This window comes from Vipera berus (genome assembly GCF_964194415.1).
Source record: "Vipera berus genome assembly, chromosome: 1".
In the NCBI taxonomy this organism is placed as follows: Eukaryota; Metazoa; Chordata; class Lepidosauria; order Squamata; family Viperidae; genus Vipera; species Vipera berus.
In genome coordinates, this window is record NC_138202.1 from 262063757 (window position 1) to 262089098 (window position 25342).

Sequence of the window (25342 nt, forward strand, 5' to 3'; positions counted from 1 at the left end):
TTGAAATTTTCTTTACTCCTTTCTACGGTGTCAAAACTCTGCCTTCTATTTTTTAAATATTTTTTCCAGTTTGTACTGCCAATGTGGTTGTAATAAAATTACTATTAAAAATTAAAAGAAATCTTGCTTTTGTATGTTGTCCCACCCAAAGTTGGAGGGCATATAAGAAGCAATAGATCATTCTAACCAAGAACCAGCCTAGAACTAAGGAGAAATTTCTTGACAGAACAATTAATTGGTGGAACGACTTGCCTTCAGTAGTTATGGAGGCAACCAGAGGTTTTTAAGAAGAGATTCGACAACCATTTATCTGAAATGGTATAGAGTTTCTTGTTTGAGCAGAGGGGTTGGACTAGAAGACCTCCAAGGTCCCTTCAAATTCTGTTATTATTTTAATATACCAGCACACTCTTGGCTGGATTGAATTAGAAGTGGTCTGATTTCCTCTGAGTGGAAAATGTGAACTGGAAAAGACAGTCAGTAAGAGTTTCATCTGAAACGGCATATTCATCTGAAACGGCATATTGGAGACTGTTGCCCAAATGTCCATAAGACTTGACCAGAAGCCATTTCACCTTTCACAATACAATAGCAGGCTTAAAAGAGTTAGATGGCAGCTTTTTTAAGATCCCTATTTGCCTCCATTTACTCATTTACCTGATTAGTTTTGCAGGAGGCACTTTTTATAAGATTTTTGGCCTTTCTGAATTTTCCTCTCAGTTGTGTGAGATTTCTGAGCCTTCTCTGTTCTTTTTTCTTAAATTGTTTTTCAAAGACTCAGTTCAGAGATAAGGACCTCTTTTCCCCTGTTAGCTATTTATAAGGGTATTTCTTGCACAAATCATTTGTTTTGGCAGAATGAATAATTTTGTTATGTTGGCTCTCAATGAACTTTACAAGGAGACTCTTTTGAAGCATCTACTTTATTTTTAATCATGGTCAACAGGTGGGAGCTTTGAAAGAACAGTTTGTGCAAATAAGAGACAATATCTTGTCACCTAAACAAGCATATTTACTCTTTTCAAAGTTTCAAGATTTAAGTCCCCATCCCCATCCTGCGTGAGCCATATGGCCACTGAACAAGCAGCCGCAGTGTGTGGAGAAACCATCCTCTCTCAAGGAGGAGGAAAGATCTGTAAATGGCTGACTTTCCATCTGAGCTTATAAATCCCACTCCAGGGAATCATACCTATCAGACAGACGAAGTGGGGTGATGTCACCTACAAGAGAGGCTTGCTTGCTTGTCATATAGCTGTCAACTTTCTGTTTATCGTAGACTTGGATGCAGCCTCTGATGCAGATGTACCCTGTATCTTCTTCCTTTTCCCCATAGTAGCAGTATAAATATATATACTTGTAAAAGGACAAACCAATAATGACTGTAAAAAAATGAAGGTAAGGAAGGATAAAGTGATGTGAAAATAAGACAATCAAATGAAACAGAAATCAAATGAGGACCAGATTGTAAACAGCTTAGAGAGGGCTATAAAGCACTGTGAAGTGGTATATAAATGCTATAGCTATAGCTATTGCTAATTGAGAAGACTTTAGAGGACAAGCTCATTATACCTTGATGCCATTTTCCTGCTTTCCACCTATACTGGATATATCCTTATTGAGTTGGTAAGGTATGCTTGTTCAAGATGTTGTAACCCAACATGCAGGTCAAAGAATCCTATTTCCACCACTTTCATCATCTATTTCATTCTATTAGGACCAGTCTTTTCCAACAAATCCATATGTGAGCTGTCTTGCTGAACAAACAAAGGAAAAGGATCTCTCAGGTCATTCAGTCTACCAGTGATTGTATTTTTTCCCTCAGGAGTTGGATCATTTCTTTTCCCATCAAGTGACCTAATTAGATGATAGTCTGAGGTTCTCAAAAGCATTTTTGTGATTTGTTGTAATGCCAACATCTTGGAAGCAAGTACATTTTGCTGCCAAACATGGTGAATGTTCCTGTGGACCCTAATATTTCTGAACCACTGAGTAGCTAAGGCTCTTGTCTCAAATCCTCTTAGGATTTTACATGATTTTTATAACCTAGTAGTTGGACTAATTAGTCCAGGGCTCTAGCTAAGTTTGGCCTTAATTAATCAGTATGATCCTAAATTGCTATCTATACAGACTTTCCAATCCATCTGTAGATCCATCCACAAAGATGATCTTAGAAAAACTATGCAGAAAATCATAGATGCTCCTTTTCCCAAAAATGGATATGTGGTTAAACATAATTCAACAATGAAATGCGCATAATTCAACAATGTAAAAGAAAAAGTTGGGTAATTCTTTATCTATACATTTCAAATATATCTTTAGTAACAATTTTAATACAACTAGCAACAAGAATTGATATAAAAGCTGAGTATTTTCATATTGATCCCTCTGAGTGCTTGCCTATGTAATGTTCTACATATTGACTGCAATTTGTTTTCCACTGATATTATAGGAGTATACTGTACATTAAAATAATTATTGTGATAGCATTACCAATCTTCCTTTATGTTTAATAACCAAATCCTGTAATCAGGTTAGCAATTCTGGATTTTTACAGTAAATATTTTGTGGAAAAATAGGTATTATAGCCAACTCCTTTGTTTGAGTTGCCTAACCTATTTTTATTTCTTTTTAATATCAATATTATTGCTATCAGATAATATAAGCTATTATAGTATCATTATATCTTATTATAAGATTTATAATGTGTTTTTTTAAAAAATTCCAAAGCAGAGTTTTTTTGTTAGTTTTTTTTAAAAAAAAGCTTCAATCACTGGAATCAAAATGGATTCCCTGAAGCACTATTCATCTAATATGAGATTGCCATCACAATATTTCTAATTCCACAGAACTACAACTTTATTAACTGAATCATATTCAAAAGGGACTTTTTTTCAAATACTACATTAAACTATCTAAATTAGATTTGGAATTATAAAACTATAGAATAATAGTTGTGGAAGAGGTTGTTTAAGTCACTGAGCTCAACCCATAATTCAGTGCAGTAATCTAAACTAAAACATCCCCTAAACAATGTTTCCAATTAAACATATCCACAAAAACGGGAAGACCACTTATTTATATATAATTGATTGCCCCATCAGTCCTCTTACTTTTAGGAATATTTTCTAACATTTGATCCCATCACTTAAATCCATTATCCTGTGTCCTGAGTTCTAGAATAGAGAGTAGGTTTTGCCCTTTTTCCATTTAACACCTTTTAAAGTACTGGAAGTTCACCATCATGGCCCTCTCAGTCCTTGTTTCCAAAGACCCCAAATGGGCATTTATTAATATATTAATCAAAAATTATGTAGCCACCCTTTTCACCAAAGGCCACTCTCAAATTTCTCAATTGTCTCAAATTTCCTTATGCTATTTTCAGTCACGTTCTCTATCTTAATAAATTCATTCTTAATTTTATTCTGTTTTTAGGGTGTAATTACTTGTTCCATCCTATTTTATGTCATTTGTAGATTGCATTCTTTGAAATGGAAATCATTAATTAAAATAGTGAATACAATATTCAAGACACAACCTTGTAGAATCCCATTCAATATCTCAGTCCAGCTTGATAAGAAATCATAAGCACACATTGCACATAATTTTTGTGTGGTCTATCTAGCTATGCAATTGTCAAGGCACTCATCATTCAGTTGGCCTGTTAATCAATATATCCTGGAGTATATTCTTCAATTCATTGCTGAACTTAAAAAATATAATGACTACAATTTATATTAATCTGTTATGGGATTTTCTCTGTTTTCAAGGTATTTAGAGACTGATCTCTTTATGATCTGCTGTGAAATTTCCCCAGTATTGATTTCATAGAAATTACAATTAATTTGTAATTCCCTGGATTCTCTTTTGCCACTTTTTGAAGGCAGATATATTTGACCCCCTCTTCTCAGTTGGCATTTACTAGTTTTCCAGGATTTCTTAAAAACAGTATATAAGCTAATGCCTTAACTATCTTGGGATCAGGGATACAATTAAACGAATAAATAGACAGTATTCCATATTTCCTGATCATGTTTTTTAGGTTGAAATTTCAATCTTTTTCTGTCTCTTGCTCTTCACAGGGACTGAGGACTGAGCCATAATAAGAGTTTTCTTTGTTATCATTTTATCTTCATTGAGAAGCTAGTATAATGTTATTTTTTTCTTCTTGTATTATGGAGATGTCTAAAAGGTCATTTTAGTAGTTCTTAGTATCTCTTGCTATTTTCAGTTTATTGTGAGATTTAACTTTCCTGACAACACCTCTGAAGTTCTGGGCTAGCTGTATTTTGATGACTTTTCTTTTTCTGTTTTCTATATATGTCATGGTTTTGGTTTTGGTTTTATACAATCTTTACTAAACTTCTGATGTAGCCGTATACTTTTTTTATCCTGTTTTCTATTTTCCCGACTAGAATTGTTTGCAACTATGCTTTTATTATTTCCCATAAAGTTAAGGAATCCAGCGTTATATAGTCACTTTGCCCCTGCTACTTTGTGTTCCTCATTTAGACAAGAAAAGAACTTCCTGAATTGCATAGTCTCAAGCATGTCTTTTTATCCTCTTTCATCCCAACAAATAAGGAATAGTTCACAAGGTTTCTTATATTCCCAACATATTGCAATAAATAATGAATTCCTGGAAGGACCATCCCTGGCAGAATTTCTTTCCTAACATATATTGGGGTGATCAAAGTCCCTCGTGATTAGTATTTTAGCACTGTTATAGGAATGTTGCAAGTTCCCAACTCACAAGAGGTGATATGGTGGGAATGATAATGTACTTCTTAGTGGCTACCCCTTGCTCTTTGCCTCTCAAGATGAGGAATGTCTCAAACCTCCTGCTACTCAAAAAAGGCCTTCCAAATTTTTATATTGGTCGCTACTGGTACATCTGTTGTCTTAGCTTGTTAGTTAAATAGTTTTATATCCTGCATTTAGATCACGAGCTCAGGATAGTATGCATAGTACTTTTTCTCCATAATAAGCACTTTGTGAGGTAGGATCAGTTCAGAATGAATGACCTGCTCGAATTCCCACCTAAGGAACGTCCATGGTGGATTTGAACTTGGGTTTTCCTAATACCAAACTTAACCACTTTATGATTTTAAATTGTTGTATTATTTGGATTGTCCTTTTGATCGCAGTTCGTCTACAAATGAAAAACAAATACTACATACCTCTTTAAAAAATCTGCAGTTTGCTTTTACAAAACATCATTCATATCTGTTCCTTGGTTGGGTAAGCAATAGTAGCTATAAACAACACCACTGCCTTTATTCTTTCTTCCACTATTTTTATAAAATAGTATCTACACCAAGTTCATTCATTTGGATTTCTGATATTTTTAATAAACAGTGCTACTCATCATCCTTCTCAATTGCTTCTGTTTCTTTTGGATAAATTGGATCCTTCACTTGCTATATGCTATTTGTGGGACTTGTCCCACGAGGTCTTTGCTAGACATATTTAATCATATCTGCCTTCCTTTACAAAGAGTTCCAAACAATATTTTTCAGACTTTGAGCAATAGTATCCAGAAAGCAAAGGCCATGAACTTTATGAGCCAATCTTACTTATAATTTTTTTCACTGAGAAATTTAATAAGCCTCATTGCAGATGTACTCCTATTTCCTTTTACACTCAAAAAGTCTATGTGAGATCCTTGTTTCAGGGTTTTACTCTCCACCACCCACAGAAATAAAACTCCCTCTGATTAAGCAAACCATACCAGACATGCATTTATGAAACAACATTCCTGTTAAAGAAGTGCTTCTGTAGGTAATAAGCTCCTAATAACCTTTCCTTCAGATCTAATTCTATAATCACACAAATCTGCATTGTATAAAAATCTGCTTTTAGACTTTTTTGTAACTTCAGAATTCAGAATTCTTTTTTTTTTCAGGTTTTCAGGAAACTTATGATGTTTCATGTAAGCAGACCTCTTTCTGAAGCTGGGACTTTCTGTCTGCTACATCTTCACATCATCTCATCAATTGGCTTTGGCCTCTTCCCCTTTTTCAACCTTTCTGGAGAGAAGTAGTTGTTTTGCTGTCAACTTTTAGCTGTGCTGCCGTCAGTTACAAATCCACCTTCTAATTTGGCTCTCACCGTTACAATTTGGCCTAGCTGTAATTTTCCTACTGGCATTCTACAACTGTTTAACTGATCAAGTCTCATTTTAAAATCTTGGCCAGAACATGAAAATTACTTCGTTCCTCAGTTGTGATTAAGATAGATCTACTGATTTTAGTATAATCCAAATTTAACAGAATTGGAAGGCACCTTGGAGGTCTTCTAAGAACAAGCCCCTGCTCAAGTAGTTGTCCAAATGATTGTCCAATCTCTTCTTTAAAACCTCCAGTATTGAAGCACCTACAACTTTGGTAGGCAAGTTGTTCTACTGATTAATTATTCCAAATGTCAGGAAATTTCCCCTTAGCTCTAGGTTGTTTTTTTCCTTGATTAGTTTCCATCCATTGCTTCTTGCCCTGCCTCCAGGTGTTTTGAAAAATAGGTTCTCCCCCCCCTCTTCTTTGTGGCAGCCCCTTAGAACACTGCTGTCATGTCATCCCTTCTTTTCATTAAACTAGACATACTTAGTTTCTGCAACCTTCATATATATGTTTTAGCCTCCCGTCCTCTAAACATCTTTGTTGCTCTTCTCTGCACTCTTTCAAAAGAGGCTCAACATCTTTTTTATAATGTAGTGATGAAAACTGGACGTAATATTCCAAGGGTGGTCTTACCAAAGCATTATAAAGTGGTACTAACACTTCACGTGATCTTGATTCTATACCTCTGTTAATGCAACCTAGGACTGTGTTGCCTTTTTTCGCAGCTGCAACACACTGCTGACTCATATTTAAATGATTGTCCATTAGGATTCCTCTCACAGTTATAATATTGAACCAGGTACCACCTATTCTCTATTTGTGCATTTGATTTGTCTTGCCTACTTTTCTAACCATTAAATTTCATTTTGTTAGATAGGACCCAGTATTCCAACCTATTGAGATCCTTCTGTATCTTGAACCTATCTTCTGGAGTGTTGACTATTCTTGCCAGCTTGGTATTGTCTGCAAATTTAATTAAGTCTGAATTCTTCTCAACATTTATATGAAAAAATGTTGAATAAAATATTTAAATGAAATTGTGCACTCCACGAGTCAAAGTGTCAACAGTCAATTATTTACTGCCATTAAAATTTTCAGGACAAGAACATTAGCACTTGATCTACTACTATCAAGTTAACCCCAATTGAAGCAGTTAATCTACATATTGAGAGCTCTGCTGTGGATATTCCACTATGTACTGTATTCTTTGCTGAAATTACAATTTCTATTATCTGTGGTGACTGATATGCTACTCTGCCTCCTGAAATATTGAGATAAATTGCTATTTTTGATGATACTTTAGTGTATCAGATTCTGTAGGACATTTGTATGACCATATAGAAGACTGACATAACATAGATTTGCAGTACTGTTGACTATCAGCTCACTTGCTTGTCAGAAAAGAGTGTAGGTCTGATCTGAAATATCAATATTCAGAAGAGTCTCACATGTTCAGAACAGGAATGCTTGGGAGGCTGTTCTCCCACACCAAATGTTTCAGCAAACATAAAAAGTTTACATCCCATCCAGTATAATATATAATTCTTGCTATTAGAAAAAAGATCTAATAACATGACTGTCCCTTTTTGTTGGAAGGAATTGAAACAGTCCCCACATGTTTTTGGTAGCCTTTTCCATTCAATAAAACAAGCTGACTTAATATTTTTTCTAACCAATTTCCATTCCAGCTCAGAGAAGAATACTCTCTTACTATTATCAGACAGATCTCCAGATACTTTCATATTTATTGCAATTATTAATAATAATCATAATAACAAGGCATTGTAACGTAGTATTAATACTTCACGTGATCTTGATTCTATCCCTCTGTTAATGCAGCCTAGCACTGTGTTGGCTTTTTTGGCAGCTGCAGCACACTGCTGGCTCATATTTAAGTGATTGTCCACTAGGACTCCAAGTTCCCTCTCACAGTTACTACTATTGAGCAAGGAACCCCCTATACTATACCTGTACATTTGGTTTTTATTGCCTAAATGTAGAACCTTACTTTTTTCACCATTGAATTTCATTTTGTTAGATAGCACCCAGTGTTCAAGTCTATCCAGATCATCCTGTATCTTAAGCCTGTCTTCTGGAGTGTTGGTATTCCTGCCAGCTTGGTGTCATCTGCAAATTTGATGAGTTCCCCATCTATCCCCTCATCCAAATCATTGATGAAGATGTTGAATAGCACTGGGCCCAGAACAGAGCCCTGCGGCACCCCACTACACACTTCCCTCCATGTAGATGCCGTTCCATTGAGGATCACATGCTATTATTGCTCAATTGTCTGAAATTTGGAGAACTTCAATGCCTTTTTGTATATAGATGTATACATCTTGATCTTTGATTATATCTTTATAATTTGTTGTATTGTTTTCTGTATCTGGTAGGTTTGTATCCTTAGCCATAAATAGAAACAAACATTAGCATTTCAGTATTTAAATATTGGCTTTCCAATATGAATCTGCTACGATATGGAATTAATCAGAGAAAGAAGTTGTTGGAAGGCAAGCAGGGCAACACAATCAGCTCTTATGGAATAATCCCACATGAATGCAGACACCTAGTGTATATCAGCTCATTCATTGATCATGATAGTTATGATAGTATAGACTGACCAATTGCTTAAGCTTCTTCCTATAATCTCTGTTTAATCTTAGAAACTGAAATATAGTGAAGGTAGCTTTCAGTCCAATATAGTAGACGTAGAAGAAAATACTATTCCTTTCTATCTTAGCGCCCAAACATCAGATGATCATATTGCTGGTTACTAATTTTTATACCTCTGCCTCTGCAAATATACTTCTCTTGTTTTCCTGAATTGCATTATATCTTTTATAGGGAGTCCAGTTTTAGCCTTTCTGAATGCTGATAAAAATAAAGTCAGAACTTTCATCAGCATACAGAATTTCAACTTTTCCAGCATTTGAATTATTTAAAATCAACTTTCTCTTAAATGACATTGTGCTGTTATTTTCTGTTAGCCCTGCCCAAAATTAAGCAGCCCAGCACCTACTCCCAAAGGTGGGAGCAAAGCGGGTGATTCTGATTTGCTGAAAGGAATTTTCATTATACTTCTGTCAATCAAACACAGTTACAGCTTTTAAAGTTGGTGCTATCTTTATATTCCTGAGTAAATGTGCTGAAAAGAGTAGGTCACCTGTTCAGATTTTGGAGAGAATATTACAAAGTTTTTCTGGAGAATAGTCTCACAATTCATTAAAACATTCTTGCAAGTCTTTCTATGCCTCAGATGATTGGTAATAATTTGTCAAAGTTAAATGACCTGTGATCTTTTGTAATAAAGTTTAGGCTCACTGGGCATAGTGAGAAAATAATAATATTTGATTAAGATGGAGCTGTTTGTTGAGTCAATACAACTCATTGTTTTATGCAGAACAATTGGTTGTAACGGATACAGAGAGATGTTAGAGAGTGAGTAGTCCTTCTGACAAGAACAAGTGACATTAGTACAATAGTATAAATGTGTGAGACCACATACTGATTATGCAGTAACACCCAATAACACCATACTGTCTTATTAGCAAAAAAGTGACTTCAGCTGTAATCTGCTTCACATTGCCTCAGAGCACCATATATTGACAAGTCTCTGACAGTAATATTAAGCAGGACATCATTAGTGAAAGTTTTAGGGAGAAAAACCAGCCAAGTCAATGTATTGTCTGTCTGGGCTGATAGATTTAGTCATATAAGCTCTTGTTTTACAAAGGGAATTTCAAGTATAAAACCTACACTTGATCTTTTGCAGAAGGGTTTTTATTTTAAATTGGGTTTGATTGGGAGCATAATACAACACTTGGTCAGCTTTACAGTGTATTTGATGTGTAGGGCACAAAAAAAGAAATTTGGGGTTGCTTATCTTTTAGTTCATTGGTATTAAATTTACTCCCATAATGATGGGTTGACTCTAATGGAAGGAAAGTGTGTAAATTATAAGGATTCCTTAATAAGAGCAGTATGTGGCTGGCATTTCCTTGTGTCTGACTGAGTGGGACCCACTCTCAGTGGCAGAGAATAAGGTTTGTCCTAATTGCAAGAATTTCCAATATTTTGAAAGTTTTACATAGGAGTGAATGACATTTATATTAGAATGCATCTAGAATGCATTAAGAGTGAGGGCTGAACCTCTTCCTTGCCCTTGTTCACTGCAAGCATTTGAAAAGTCTCAAGATAATCATTCAAGATCTGTGTCTTGGTAAGGCTCACAATCTCCTTTTTTGTCACCATTTGACCCCACTGGCTGAAAGGAGCCTGACCAGAATTAAAGTGTGTGAGCAGATTAATTTGAATTATCCTGAAATCCTGCTTCAAAAAAAATATACTGCCAAATAAGTATACCTAGAAATTCAAGGTCTAATAAAATCATATCACTGAGTGCAGCTGTAACAAAACATTAGGATCTGATTCCATAGCTTCCTTGATCTTCAATATTTTGAAGTTCACTGTAATTAAAACTTTATAACACCACAATCTCATACAAATTTTATCTACTCTGATAAGAGCCTCTAAGTAATTGTTAAGTCTTCCAAATAAAAAGATTTAAGATTGCAGGCTCAGTCCTGGCATTTTCAGTTAAACAAATGAGATACATAATAAATATTTCCCTTAAATCACAGGATTTAATCTTACCAAAGTTTTGCCTTTGAAAGACCAAGTGTATCAGGTGTAATATTTTTCCCTATTAGCAGTCAAAAAGGATAACTTGTGTTCCTTAGTTATCTTGGTACAGTAGAAGAAATCCCTATCTCAGTCCCTCCAGAAGAAAATACCAGTAACATATGTCTATATTGGTACCTTGAGTTAATATGTGAAAAATGAAAACACGCATAAATAAACATGCTAGGAAGGCTACACTCCTTCCTATGAAAACTGGATGAACAAAAAAAAAGTGCTGGATCAATTTTGTACAGCTCGTATTAGGTACAAAATTGGCAGCTCTCTTCCTTTCCTTAAAGAAAGCATGCATGTATTATGTATTTGGTTGGGATATAAATGATGGACAGCAAGATTTATTATGATGCCTTTGCCATTTTCTCTGGGAGAAGGTTTAGTAAAGCCAAGGGCAGGTTTTGTGGACAGCAACCATTACACCAACAATTGTGGAAATTTAAGATGCACTTAGGAAACCATTTACCAAGAAGCATTCTAACTGGCATTTTGCAATAAACAGTTTTGGTAAGTGAGAGTAAGTAATGGTTTCATGATTGCAGGCTAAGAAGGGGTAAGTAATACCAAATGGGAATCTAGGGCTATAATGAAATACCTTCTGGAAATATTAAACACAAGAAATACCACAGACTTTGCCTCCCTTTTGAGTAATTACTAAATAATTCAGGCCATATCTGTATTAGAAAGTTACAGTAGAAACTAGTGATGTGTTGTGGATCTGATCTTAGACTTTGGATAATGGAAGTCAGTGTTCTAATTCCAGTTTAACCATGAAACTCACTGGGTAATATTTGTTATCTACAGGCTCAGTTTTACTTAACTCATAATGTGAATAGAAATGCCATAAAAAAGGATTCCCCTCATCCTTCTCATCATCCCGTGAAAATCCTTTCTGAAAAGTCAAATAAGTTCTCTACACAGAAAGGATGAGATGTAGGAAGATGCATAGCTGGGAAATTCAGAATCCTTATATATGCCATGTATATTATCTCTTCTTTTTCCCATGGCTGCTGTCAAGGTTTACTTTACAAATTTTAAAAAGAACTATTTGCCATTCCTTAAAGAAAAGAGAATGTGCAAGTTCATATTTTAAATTTGCTTAATTTATAATTATGTAATGACTATGAGGAAGGAATACAGGTTGTTTCTGTGGTCCTGAGGTTAAATAATTGTTCTTAGTTATAAGCAGAATAATTATATGGTAAAGAAAAATACTTTAAAAGTACCAATAATAAAAACCCTCAGAGTACAGGTAGTCCTTAACTGGGACCTTAATTGAGACCCATATCTCAGTTATTGAGCAAAGGGATTGGTAAACAAAATACAAAATGACTGCTTCACTCAATGACTGCAATCTCAGCCCTTCCAGTTGTGGTCATTAAGCTGTTGTGTAGGTTGATAAGTGTATGGAGTCCCAGCAGGATAGGGGAGGTCCTCAGAGGCCTGACCCAGGCTATTCTTGAGGGGGTGAGGTGCTACAATATTGTGCAAGCACAAGAAAGCCAGGAAAAAAGAGGCAGTGGCCCAGGAAGCTGCAGCTGCTCTGACCCTCCCCCCCCTTGCTCCAGGATAGGAAGGCAGGATGAGGCAGCCATTAAAACTACTCCAACCTGAATCTTCCCCATGCACAGTGACGGTAGCCGAACCACTCCTACCAGTAGCTTCCTTCATAAACCCCATGGCAACACACTTATATCAGACTTTGACACCCCCACTTCCACTGCCGGAGTCAGGGGCCTGGGTCCTACCTGACTGCAGGTGCCAGGGTCTTCCTTTCTCTTGAAGGAAGACAAAGAAATAAGAAATCTGCTAGAATCCACATCTCAATCAAGTCTACTCTTTGCAGCAGCAAGCTCCACTCCTCTCCCCTCCCCTTCCCTCCTCCTCTCCTCATTTCCCCTTTCCTCCCTGCATTTAGAATTTTGCAAAGGAGAAGGAAGAGGGGTCCTGGAAGAAAGAAATTCTCTCTCCCCCTTTCCAAAAAGCCCAGCAAGTAAAAGGATGCTAAGAGGAAGATCAGCTAATAGCAATAGCAATAGCACTTAGACTTATATTCCATTTCACAGTTCTTTTACAGCCCTCTCTAAGCGGTTTACAGAGTCAGCACATTGCCCCCAAGAATCTGGGTCCTCATTTTACTGACCTCGGAAGGATGGAAGGCTGAGCCAACCTTGAGACGGGGAGATTCGAACTGCTGGCGGTTGGATGGCAGTGGCAAATGAAAGAGCATGTATTAGTGGCTTTGTTGCAAAATCTCTTGTTGCAACATGAATTGATAGCTTCACTGTAAGATTGAGGTGACCACAATACAAAAACCAACAGTTCCTTCGGTCAAGGAAGGCAATTGCTAAGGAAAACAACAACAAACTATTGCAGGGCACTACTACTTGGGTCTTCTACTGTAGGACATCTAGTATATATCCCCAACAGATCATATGCTTGACTTTACTTCATATGGCAATCTTCCTGCTATTAGTTAAGGACTGATAATGTTTGCTTCTTGTTATGAGTGAAGAAGGAGAGTGCAAAAGTTGAGTTGAAACTAAACATTAAGAAAACCAAGATCATGGCATCTGGCCCTCTCAATTTCTGGCAAATAGATGGGGAAGAAATGGAGGTAGTGACAGATTTTATTTTCCTGGGCTCCAAGATCACCGCAGACGGGGACTGCAGCCAAGAAATTAAAAGACGCTTGCTCCTGGGGAGAAAAGCCATGGCAAATCTAGACAGCACACTAAAAAGCAGAGACATCACCCTGTCAACAGAAGTGCTTATAGTCAAGGCTATGGTCTTCCCAGTTGCAATGTATGGCAGTGAAAGTTGGACCATAAAAAAGGCTGAGCGCCAAACAATTGAGGCCTTTGAACTGTGGTGCTGGAGAAGACTCCTGTGAGTCCCTTGGACTGCAAGGCGATCAAACCAGTCAGTCCTAGAGGAGACCGACCCTGACTGCTCTTTAGAAGGCCAGATCCTGAAGTTGAAACTCAAATACTTTGGCCACCTAATGAGAAGGAAGGACTCACTGGAGAAGAGCCTGATGCTGGGAAAGGTTGAGGGCAAGAGAAGAAGGGGACGACAGAGAATGAAGTGGCCAGATGGAGTCACTGAAGCAGTAGGTGTGAGCCTAAATGGACTCCAGGAGATGGTAGAGGACAGGAAGGCCTGGAGGAACATTGTCCATGAGGTCACAATGGGTCGGACACGACTTCGCAACTAACAACAACAATGTTTGCTTCATACTGAGCCTGAATTGTTTATTTTTCTTGTTCTGTCACCATCTAATACTACATTTAAATTATCTCTAATACATGTCAGGTAATACATTTTTCAAGCTTTTCAGTGATTCCACCTTAGAATCAGCATTCATATTTTTTAATTCAACTTATTTATATCTAATTTATTTTGTGAAACAAGCAGAGAGAGAGCGCAATTTATTAATAATCATTGATGATCACAAAGCTTTTTTATCGATTAGAAACTATTCAATCACTCAAAATGAAATAAAACCTTAGAAAGATGAAAGAGCTAATGTGTATTGATAACACTCTTGTTTGACCTGTTTAAAATCTTTGATCTGAGTAAAAGATCTAAATGACCTTTCAATTATGATCTCATTAAAAGGTCTTGTGCTTGGCCTAGCCTCAGTGCAAGAAAATTTTCCTTCTAAGAAATAAATGTACTTATTAAAACCAGTCTATGCTTGTATTTACACTACTTTGGGTTGTATTTCCTATATAAATATGGATCCCTGTTCAATAAATTTGCTTTTCTTACAATACTTGCTTGATGGAAGAATGTATTGAACATGGTGTAATATGGAGGGTAAGCTGAAATTAGTAGCTATTTGAAATGCTCATTGAGGTTTTATTTTTAAATCGAGACACTGAAATCTTTTTGAACTTAGACCAGGATGAGCTAGTCTCCTGCTTAATTCTTTTTAAATAGTACTATCTCAGCTTAATTGATTTTACAAGATTACCATGAGGATAAAAAATAGATTCCATTTATATTCTTTGGCATGTTTGAAGTGTAACATATACAAATGAAAAAGCTGATTGCTAGGATATGAAAGTATCTGACCTACTCACTATGATCATCAATGATTTGGACGAGGGGATAGATGGGAAACTCATCAAATTTGCAGACGACACCAAGCTGGCAGGAATAGCCAACACTCCAGAAGATAGGCTTAAGACACAGGAGGATCTGAACAAACTGGAACACTGGGCGCTATCTAACAAAATGAAATTCAATGGTGAAAAAGTAAAGTTCTACATTTAGGCAAGAAAAATGTACAGGTACAGTATAGATGGTACCTTGCTCAGTAGTAGTAACTGTGAGAGGGATCTCGTAGTCCTAGTGGACAATCTCTTAAATATGAGCCAGCAGTGTGCTGCAGCTGCCAAAAAACCGAACACAGTGTTAGGCTGCATTAACAGAGGGATAGAATCGAGATCACGTGAAGTATTAATACCACTTTACAATGCCTTGGTAAGGCCACACTTGGAATACTACATCCAGTTTTGGTCACCATGATGTAAGAAAGATATTGAGACTCTAGAAAGAGTGCAGAGAAGAGCAGCAAAGATGATTAGGGGACTGGAGGCTAAAACAGCTATAAGGAACGGCTGCTGGAATTGGGTATGTCTAGTTTAATGAAGAGAAGAGTGAGGGGTGACATGATAGCAGTGTTCCAATATCTCAGGGGCTGCCACAAGGAAGAGGGAGTCAAGGTATTCTCCAAAGGGCCTGAAGGCTGAAGGCAGGACAAGAAGCAACGGATGGAAACTAATCAAGGAGAGAAGCAACCTAGAACTAAGGAGAAACTTCCTGACAGTTAGAACAATTAATCAGTGGAACAACCTGCCTCCAGAAGCGGTGAATGCTCCAACACTGTATGTTTTTAAGAACAGACTGGACAGCCATTTGTCTGAAATGGTATAGAGTTTCCTGCCCAAGCGGGGTTGGACTAGATGACCTCCAAGTTACCTTCCAACGTTGTAGTTGTTGTTGTTGTTGTTGTTGTTGTTGTTGTTATTATTATTATTATTATTATTATTAATATTATTATTATTATTATTATTATTATTATTATTCCCCTTCATGGATTACTGCCTTGTCGTGGCAAAGGGGCTTGCGTAATTCAATGAAGCTATGAGCTATGCCGTGCAGGGCCACCCAAGACGGAAAGGTCATAGCAGAGAGTTCTGACAAAATGTGATCCACTGGAGAAGGAAATGGCAACCCACTCCAGTATCTTTGCCATGAAAACCCTATGGACAGTACCAAAAGGCAAAATGATATGACGCTGGAAGATGAGCCCCTCAGGTTGGAAGGCGTCCAATATGCTACTGGGGAAGAGCAGAGGGCTAGTACTAGTAGCGCCAGAAAGAATGAAGCGACTCGGCCAAAGCCAAAAGGACGCTCAGCTGTGGATGTGTCTGGTGGTGAAAGGAAAGTCAAATGCTGTAAAGATTTTTTTCTCCATAGGAACCTGGAATGTAAAATCCGTGAATCAAGGAAAGCTTGACGTGGTCAAACAAGAGATGACAAGACTGAACATCGACATCTTAGGTATCAGCGAATTAAAATGGACAGGAATGGGTGAATTTAATTCAGATGACCAGCAGGTATACTACTGCGGGCAAGAATCCCTCAGAAGAAATGGAGTAACCTTCATAGTCAATAAAACAGTAGGAAAAGCAATACTGGGTGTAGTGTATGCCTTTAAAGCATACACAGAAATGTCAGCACAGCAGGGGGCTAGACAGCTCCAGGCTATAACCGCTTTGGCGGGAAAGCCTGAATAGGGCGAGTCGTTGACAGCCCCAGGGCATGGTCAGCTCTGGCGGGAAGCCAGGGTTTAAATCCATTGGCCACCTGCACTGGCGGGAAGCCCAGGTTTAAATCTATTGGTCACCATTCACCTGGGCAGGTATAAAGAGACGCCAGGTAACCCCTTTGCTCCAGCTTCATTTCTGACCCAATAAAGAAATACTACCCAGCTCAAGTGTCCATCTCTCCGTTCAACCATGCGACTTTGCACTGGGATACAATCCTCAAAATGACGGAATGATCTCAGTTTGAATCCAAGGCAAACCATTCAATATCACAGTAGTCCAAGTCTATGCCCCAACCACCAGTGCTGAAGAGGATGAAATTGACCAGTTCTATGAAGCCCTACAGCACCTTATAGAACTAACACCAAAAATGATGTCCTTATCATCATGGGGGATTGGAATGCTAAAGTAGGAAGCCAAAAGATAACCGGAATAACAGGCAAGTTTGGCTTTGGAGTACAAAATGAAGCAGGGCACAGGCTGATAGAATTTTGTCAAGAGAATACGATGGTCATAGCAAACGCTCTTTTCCAACAACCCAAGAGACAACTCTACACATGGACATCACCAGACGGTCAACACAGAAATCAGATTGACTATGTGCTCTTCAGCCAAAGATGGAGAAGCTCTATACAGTCAGTAAAAACAAGACCAGGAGCTGACTGTGGCTCAGACCATGAGCTTCTCATTGCAAAGTTTAGGCTTAAACTGAAGAAAGTAGGAAAAAGCACTAGGCCACTCAGGTATGAATTAAATCATATCCCTATTGAATATACAGTAGAGGTGACAAATAGATTTAAGGAATTAGATCTGATAGACAGAGTGCCTGAAGAACTATGGACAGAGGTTCGCAACATTGTAGAACAGGTAGCAACCAAAACCTTCCCAAAGAAAAAGAAATGCAAGAAAGCAAAATGGCTGTCTGAGGAAGCTTTGCAAATAGTTGAGGAAAGGAGGGAAGCGAAAGGCAAAGGAGAAAAAGAAAGATATGCCCAATTGAATGCAGAATTCCAGAGAATAGCTAGAAGAGATAAGAATACCTTCTTAAATGAACAGTGCAAAGAAATAGAAGAAAACAATAGAATAGGGAGGACCAGAGATCTTTTCAAGAAAATAGGTGAGATGAAGGGAATGTTTAATGCAAAAATGGGCATGATAAAAGACCAAAATGGCAGGGACCTAACAGAGGCAGAAGAGATTAAGAAGAGGTGGAAAAATTACACAGAAGAACTATACAAGAATGAGCTTAACGTCCCTGATAATCACAATGAGGTGGTCACTGACCTCGAGCCAGACATCCTAGAATGTGAAGTGAAGTGGGCCTTAGAAAAGCTGGGCAACAACAAAGCTAGTGGAGGTGACAGTATTCCAGCTGAGCTATTCAAAATCTTAAAAGACAATGCAGTAAAAGTGCTACACTCAATTCGCCAGCAAATTTGGAAAACTCAACAGTGGCCACAGGATTGGAAAAGATCAGTTTACATTCCAATTCCAAAGAAAGGCAGTGCCAAAGAATCTTCAAACTATCACACCATTGCACTCATTTCTCATGCTAGTAAAGTTATGCTTAAAATCCTAAAAGCTAGACTCCAGCAGTATGTGGATCAAGAACTACCAGAAGTACAGGCAGGATTTCGAAGAAGCAGAGGAACTAGAGATCAAATTGCCAACATACGCTGGATCATGGAGAAAGCTAGAGAGTTCCAGAAAAACATCTACTTCTGCTTCATTGATTATACTAAAGCCTTTGATTGTGTGGATCATAACAAACTGTGGCAAGTTCTTAAAGAGATGGACATACCAGACCATCTTATTTGTCTCTTGAGAAACCTATATGTGGGCCAAGAAGCAACAGTGAGAACTGGACACGGAACCACTGATTGGTTCAAAATTGGGAAAGGGTCCGGCAAGGCTGTATATTGTTGCCCTGCCTATTTAACTAATATGCAGAGCACATCATGAGAAAGGCAGGGCTAGATGAGAAATATCAACAACCTAAGATATGCAGATGATACCAGTTTAATGGCAGAAGGTGAAGAAGGACTAAAGAGCCTCTTCTTGTGGGTGAAGAAAGAGAGTGCAAAAGTTGGGTTGAAACTTAACATTAAGAAAACCAAGATCATGGCATCCGGCCCTCTCAATTCCTGGCAAATAGATGGGGAAGAAATGGAGGTAGTGACAGATTTTATTTTCCTGGGCTCCAAGATCACTGCAGATGGGGACTGTAGCCAAGAAATTAAAAGACGCTTGCTCTTGGGGAGGAAAGCCATGGCAAATCTAGACAGCACACTAAAAAGCAGAGACATCACCCTGTCAACAAAAGTGTGTATAGTCAAGGCTATGGTCTTCCCAGTTGCAATGTATGGCTGTGAAAGTTGGACCATAAAAGGCTGAGCACCAAAGAATTGAGGCCTTTGAACTCTGGTGCTGAAGAAGACTCCTGTGAGTCCCCTGGACTGCAAGGCGATCAAACCGGTCAGTCCTAGAGGAGATCAACCCTGACTGCTCTTTAGAAGGCCAGATCCTGAAGCTAAAACTCAAATACTTTGGCCACCTAATGAGAAGGAAGGACTCACTGGAGAAGAGCCTAATGCTGGGAAAGATTGAGGGGAATAGAAGAGTGGGACGACAGAGAATGAGGTCGCTGGATGAAGTCACTGAAGCAGTAGGCGTGAGCTTAAAGGGACTCCAGAAGATGGTAGAGGACAGGAAGGCCTGGAGGAATGTTGTCCATAGGGTCGTGATGGGTCGGACACGACTTTGCAGCTAACAACAAGAAAATTATTATTATTATTATTATTATTATTATTATTATTATTATTATTATTATTATTATTATTATTAAAATTATTACAAGAATTTGCTCCCATAAAAGCAAATTTGTAACAATAAATGGAAAAAATATTATTATGAAGTAGAAGTTTTTCTGTTGTACAACTCTCAGAGAATATTAAATGGATGTGCGGAATTTTGTCTGCTTTTACCTTTCAACTATTTAAACTACAAATTACATACCAGCTGACTTACTTAGTTATTTATTTATTTATTTATTTATTTATTTATTTATTTATTTATTTATTTAACTTATGTACCGCCCTTCTCCCATAGGACTCAGGGCGGTTCACAAGGCAATTAAAAATAACACTATAATACAAAAAAGTTAATAACAATTAAAATAATTAAATTATCCTTGAGTAAAATATAAAACCCCTGTAACTCTAATTAAAACCCAATTACAATAAGTTAAAAATTAAAATTCTCAGTCCTGGCCGGAAAGCTCAAAGACTTAATTGACTCCTTCTCTGTGTTGTCAATTGACAAACCTATATGCTAATTTCTCAGATTTTTAAAAAAAGAGGAAAATTATTTGAAATTGCTTACATTCCGCTATAGCATACTGTGGCATATTTCCTCTTCTGAAAACATATGGTGCTATGTGCATAAAGATGACTCTAGAGATTTACTGTAATTATGTCATGATGGGCTTATTGTTATGGGTCTGACAGCTTTTCTTACATTTCTACCTGCTTTGTTTGAGAACAGCTGCTCACTTCAAGCAGCCTGTCACTGTCTGTTTCTAGTACCAAAGCAGAATGAAGAAATGGTTAGGAGGGAGGGCAAAGCAGAATAAAAGGAAAAAGCCAATCTAACCCCATTGTGGAGACCTGGTGAAATTAGTAGCAGCTACTTGAAGATTTACCAATGGTGATAGCAATATTAAAAAGGATCCACGAAGACTTTATAACTGGTAAAGTATGAACTTTCTCCTGTCTCTTTATCTTTATCTCTTGATTTTACTTCATTTCTATTTCTGTGGGAAAATGTGGAAGCCCTCTTTGAAAGCCATGTTGAATTCCCATTGGCCTTGCAGTTACAGCAGGGAAGACTTAAGACAGTCATGCAGCTTTGCAAAAATTTCAGGTTTCTCTAGCTCATCAAATAGAGACCAGTATTGGAGACCAGGGCACAAATGGCCATCTACGTTTTTAGTAATAATTTTATTAACATTACAGTTAAAAAGGTAAAAAAAAATAATACAAACTAAAAAAAATAAAAGAATAAAAAATAGAAACTGAAGAAAAGAAACAGTAGAGAAATAGAAAAAAATAAAGAAGAATATAGTAAAGAAAAAGAAATTAAATATAATACACACACATACACACACACACATATATATATGTATGTGTGTGTATATGTATGTATGTATATGTATGTATATATATACATATATATATATACACACACACATATATATATACATATACATATATATATATATATATACACATATACATTTACATATACATATATATACACATACATATAAAAGGACTTTCCCCTTAATCATAATAAATATAAACATTTTTAGTAATTTATCCCCTTCCCTTAAATTATAAGAAATGTTCTCTTCTTCCCATATCCCATCTCTTATCTCTAAACAAATCATTAAATCCTTGTTCAGGTCCGATCAGCTAAAATCCATTACGGGGTTACCAGAGCTAACAACACATCCATTTTAACCTTGATCAAATAAGCCAACCTGATATTCCTGTCCTTTAACAATTTTGATTATAACTCCTTCAAATAACATTCTAGAACTTTCTTTTCACTTTTTCTCATAAAAGTTTTCAAAGCTTTAACAAGTCTCTTTTCCAAACCCAGTGTAGGAAAGTTATCTAGGTCACTCTTGGGTTTCTTATTTACATATTTTTAATTATGACATCAATCCAATGATGGGATTCAACCAGTTTGCACCAGTTTGGCAGAACCGGTAGCTAATTTTTTTTTGCCCAGGCCCAGAACAGACTTCCGGAAGAGGCACCCACACAGATAACCAGTTGTTCACATATTTGAATCCCACCACTGCATCAGCCAGTTTCATTTGAATATCCAGCGTAGCATCTTTTTTCATTTCATTCTTCTAACCCAGGGATCTCCAAATTTGGTAACTTTAAGACTTCAACTTCAGAATTCCTCAGCCAGCTGTATTAGCTATGGAATTTTAGGAGTTGAAGGTCACACGTTTTAAAGTTGCCAATTTGAAGACCCCTGTTCTAGCCTGTAATTTTTAAATCCACTTTCAGACAAGTCTTGTCTGGTAAAACATCTTCCACTCCATAGCATATTTTAAACATAATCTATCTATAGAGGCTGACAGTCTTAAAATTAATATCTGAGTCCATTGTTCAAAAATATTCTTCAACATTTTTGGTCATTCTGCATTTGTACATTGTGTTTGAGTGTTGTTCTTCCATCCTTCCGAGGTAGGTAAAATGAGGACCCAGATTGTTGGGGGCAATTAAGCTGACTTTGTAATAATGCCGCTTGGGGTGTGTGTGTGAAAGCCCTAATAAGCAGGCATATACATAGAATGAAGGCTACTGCTAAGCTTGTAAGCCGCCCTGAGTCTTCGGAGAAGGGCGGGATATAAATGGAATTAAAATAAAAATAAATAAATAAATAAATAAGTTTAATCTTCAGTTCCTTCTAGAGTAGCTTAATGTAGTGTCCAATTTTTGGTCTTGTCTTGTTTTTTAAGAATTCAAACAAAAGTATTTTCCCGCAGGAAGGATTCTTTATAATTAATTCCTTTTTTTTTTCAAATTTATCTCGGCCCTTAGTTAATATGTAGCTTTCTAAAATCAAAGTTTTAATCACTTTAGGTTCCTCATTTTCTATTACTTTGTCTATATTAGGGTCCCAGAAATTCTTCCTTGCAGGCAACTGGTATTTCTTGCACCATTGTTGCTGCTTTGACATGCCCTTGTTTGTAGTCAGTCTATGCAATCTTCTTGCAACAGCTAACTGGGATTTCATTGGGATTTGATGAAGCCCCAGTTGGGATAGCCAATCAAAACCCAAAAACAACCCAGCAGCAATTCCTCCATAACAGACAAAGGAGAGAACAATAAATGAAACAATGTTGTCATTCAATACATTGCAAAATATCTGAATAGCTCAGGAGAATCTTCACCCAGCACAACATATGTACACTCTTTAAATCCATGAATAAACTAAGGCAGAAGCTTGTACACCCCAAGGATAAAACACCCAGACACAAACTGAGCAACATGGTATATGCAGTACAATGCAGTGAGACATGTGCAGATCTGTACATTGTCAAAACAAAACAACTACTCCATAAATGCATGGTACAACATAAGAGAACAAACCCAGCAGGACAAGATTCAGCAGTCCATCTGCATTTAAAAGACAAAGGCACACTTTCCAAGTCCAAAGTCCACATTTTGGACAGAGAGGACCACTGGTTTGAAAGAGGGGTCAAAGAGGCCATCTATGTCAAAATTGAACAGCCCAGTCTCAACAGAGAGGGAGGGATACAACACCATCTATCTCCAGTCTACAACACAGTCCTTTCAGCAGTTCCAATAAGGCTCCACACCCATTTGAAAAACCGTGGCTGACTTATGAAAGCATGGAATGTGGCTTTGAAATCTGGTGACATGCTGGCACTTAGAACAGCCAGAGCAAATCTGAGAAGTGCCATTAAAGTTGCAAAGCAAGCCCATTGCCAGAAAGTTCAGAACTTTTTTCAGGACCCAACAAACACCAGGTAAATGTGGCAAGGGATCTAGGCCATTACGGATTACAAGGTGACTCCATCGAGATGCAAGGATGACACAGACTTCCTAAACAAACTGAATACATTTTTGGAAGATTTGAGGCATCAGATAACACTCCTGCTAGGAAAGCTGTGCCCCATCCTGACAAGCAAGTGCTAAGATTTGATGTCACCTCTGTCCAGAAGACTGCAGAAAGTTAACATTCGGAAAGCAGCAGGCCCAGATAACATCTCTGGACGTGTCCTTAGGGAATGCGCAGATGAGCTGGCTTATGTGCTCACAGATATTTTCAATCTCTCATTGCAGCAGGCAGTGGTCCCATCATGCTTTAAGATGGCCATTATCTTGCCAGTGCCGAAAAAAGTCCACAATTACAGGCCTCAATGTTTACCGTCCAGTTGCACTGACATCCACCATTATGAAATGCTTTGAGAAGCTGATAAAAGACATTATCGTATCCAGCATCCCACCAGCATTTGACCCGCTTCAGTTTTCCTACCAACCAAATCGCTTTACGAAGGATGCTATTTCTTCTGTTCTCCATCTAAGCTTGAGGAAAGAAATACTCACGTGCGTTTGTTGTTTGTCGACTTCAGTTTGGCATTTAACACAATCATTCCCCAGCATCTAGTAGACAAACTGTGCCTTTTAGGGTTAAACACTCCTTTGTGCAACTGGATTCTTGATTTTCTTACCAACAGGCCCCAATATGTGTGAGTTGGAACAAATACCTCTAATACCATTTTCTTGAGCGCAAGTTCTCCTCAGGGCTGCGTCCTACGTCCGCTGCTGTTCACCCTGTTGACCCATGTCTGTTGTGCTAGGTTTGCCACCAACCATATTGTGAAGTTTGCAGATGATACAACAGTAGTGGGCCTTATTCATGATGACAAGGTGGAAGCTTACCACAAGGAGGTTGAGGGGTTGGTGAACTGGTGTAAGGAAAACAGCCTAGTTTTAAATACTGGGAAAACCAAAGAGATCATTGTTGATTTCAGAAAAGGCAGGTACAGCCACACTTCTCTGTGCATAAATGATTCACCTGTGGAGATGGTTACCAGCATCAAATTCCTGTGTGTGCAGCTAATGAGTAGGCTGGCTTGGTCACTCAACAGTGAAAAACTGGTGAAGCGGGCAGGAGCAGCACCTGCATTTTCTGTGTTGCATGAGAAAAGCACATCTTCCTTCTCCTATCCTTAGCACTTTCTACAGGTGGACGATTGAGAGCATCCTGTCATACAGCATCACAGTCTGGTTTGGAAGCATCACTGCTTTAGACAGGAAGGCGGTGCAGAGTGGCGAGGATGGCCGAAAAGATCATTGGCAGTTCCCTCCCCTCCATCCAGGACATAGCACAGAAGCGTTGCTTGAGCAGGGTCCGTACAATTATCTGGGACACTATACATCCTCTTCATGACCTGTTTTCCTTGTTACCTTCTGGGAGGAGGCTTCATGGTATCCACAGCAGAACATCCAGATTCAGCCATAGTTTCATTCCATACAGCATTAACCTTGTGAACTCTCAAGCTTCCTCCTTCCGTTATATATTCAAGTTGGACAGTATTTAATATTTATTTGTTATGTATATGTAGGGCTGTGGGTCTATACATATGTGTATATAGTATGGTTAGGTGTGTGTCATGTATGTGTTCCACTTTGACAGCGGGCAACTAAATTTCATTTTTAACATGTGCCGTTGTGCCCACAGTAAAAAAATTACAATAAAGGTTATCTTATCTTATGTTGTACTACTTGGGTAACCCTGACGACACAGATAACCCTCCAAGTAGCCTCAGCGACTCTCTAAAAGAATGCAAATGACCATCTGTCTGCAAAGAGTATAAATCCTTCCATTCCCCACCATCCAGTCAGAGCTGAAGAAGTTTCTTGGATGAGAAGTGAAACATCTTCAAAGAAAAACGAGAAAATCCAGTTGCCTCTTGAAAAAGCACCTTAGGGACAACCATAACCTGGATGACTGAGAATCTCCATAGACAGCAAGTTTAATACATCCTATCAAATAGTATTTATTCATCACAGCCAAGAAACTGATAAAGTGAGATTAGCAGACATTTTTGTAGCATTACATTGTGACAAGTTGCAAACTCTTGTA

The 25342-nt window shown here is 37.8% G+C and overlaps 1 protein-coding gene across 2 annotated transcripts in view; it reads left to right on the forward strand.

Annotated features, from left to right (window-relative positions):
• Positions 1-25342, forward strand: part of NKAIN2 (sodium/potassium transporting ATPase interacting 2) — a gene marked incomplete at both ends in the record, with an annotated part of 592675 nt that overhangs the window by 477391 nt on the left and 89942 nt on the right. The window lies entirely within an intron of this gene.